Below are 1906 nucleotides of genomic sequence, written 5' to 3' on the forward strand. Positions count from 1 at the left end.
GTGATATTGTACATTATATATATATATATATATTAATATTATATATATACAGTATATTTTTTGCTAAAATATTAAAATAAATTCTATTATAAAGTAACAAACCAAATCATTATTCCAAGGATTTAAATTTATCATATTTCTATTTTTGATGAAGTTTAAAATTTTCTTTAAGAAAATTGAAAGATCAACATGTGATCAACTTACATTAGTTATTTATACCATTAAGAGTTGTGTGAATGAATGAATTTTTGATATGTTAATGATGTAGAAAAAAATTCCTTTTGTTAAGGTTTAAAAACCATCCAAAGTTAATAAATAAACTGGAAAAGGTCTTTAAACATGTACATATGTAATCTAGCAGTCAAATGTAGTCATAAATATAGTAGTCAGTGGAAACTTTTATTAAAGAAAAATGTCACTATATTATCACATATTGGATATCACCTTATCTCTACGAATTATTACCGCAGGTGTTTGTTCAAGTAGTACGGTCTACTGTGAATAATTCAAAGCTTAATTAGTGTTGGAAATAGTGTTCCTAAACTGACATGAAACCTTAATTGAACATGCTTTAGCTTGCAAGTAAATAATATTGCTACATATGATATATGAGGAATGGTTTTAAACATTTTATTACAACTAAATATAACTCCTCCCCCTAGTGGCTCAGCAGTATTTCTGCAAAATGATAATGCTAAAAACTGGGTTTTGAAACTCCTGGTGAGCACAGCAAAGATAGCCCATCATGTAACTTTGACCTTAGCTACAAACAAATGTAACTAATGATAATGTAACTTACTACTTTGGGAAAAACATTAACACAGGAATTGAGTTTACACACACATACATATATGAAAAGCCTTTGAAACTGAATAATTCACACCTTAGACCACTAGAATATAACCTATAGAAGAAATATTAAAAAAATGTTCATTACCTGAAATATTTTTTTAACTTAAAGCCACAGGCATATTACTATTGAAGCTATAGAACAGTTTAAGAATTTTTTCAGTGCCCCTCATTCTTTTGAAATGAATCCTTACCTATTATTATATATTGGGATTAAAGAAATCTCTCCTGACTGAGGCTTGAAACTGAGGCTCTCAGCTTTTGTTAGTAACCTTTACTAACTGAACTACCACAACTTCAAAAATGATGCATGAAATTACATGAGACCATCTCAATACAATTCCAATAATGCCTCGATTTATTAAAATGGAATTATCCATGTATAATGGTTTTTAATTGTCATGTTTATCAGTTGGAAATAAGGTTTTATAACATTTCAGTTTTTACCACTGTTTGAAACTAGCTCAGTGTCTTATTAAACATTATATATATATATATATATATATTTGTTACAGAAGATCAATGCACAAGTTTAAAAGTCCATGTTTTTAACCTGAATGCATCTTCTGCAACACATACACTAAATAGCAGGGCCAGAAACCCCAATGTTTGTGTACAAACATTCCTAATTCAGTACTGGTGACTGTAGCAAGAGCAACCAGTCAGTATTACTTGCTGTCTACACAATTATCTGTAAGCCAAGTAGTGAGATTGACTGTTACAGTTATAATGTGTCATCAGCTGAATGTCTTGATTTTGTTCAAGTGTTTGATTTTTTGTCTGTTTTTTATCCACAACCCAATGAAGCAACCACTAGGGTATATCTGACAGTCAGTATTACTTGCTGTCTACACAGCTATCTGTAAGCCAAGTAGTGAGATTGACTGTTACAGTTATAATGTGTCATCAGCTGAATGTCTTGATTTTGTTCAAGTGTTTGATTTTTGACTGTTTTTTATCCACAACCCAAGGAAGCAACCACTAGGCTATATCTGACAGTCAGTATTACTTGCTGTCTACACAGCTATCTGTAAGCCAAGTAGTGAGATTGACTGTT

General features: G+C 30.5%; 1 protein-coding gene across 1 annotated transcript in view; it reads left to right on the forward strand.

Annotated features, from left to right (window-relative positions):
* LOC106470084 (transient receptor potential cation channel subfamily M member 2-like) overlaps positions 1–1906 on the forward strand; it is a 53196-nt gene that overhangs the window by 24096 nt on the left and 27194 nt on the right. The gene's annotated exons all lie outside the window — the stretch shown is intronic.

The sequence above is a fragment of the Limulus polyphemus genome, unplaced genomic scaffold, assembly GCF_000517525.1.
Source record: "Limulus polyphemus unplaced genomic scaffold, Limulus_polyphemus-2.1.2 Scaffold3813, whole genome shotgun sequence".
In the NCBI taxonomy this organism is placed as follows: domain Eukaryota; kingdom Metazoa; phylum Arthropoda; class Merostomata; order Xiphosura; family Limulidae; genus Limulus; species Limulus polyphemus.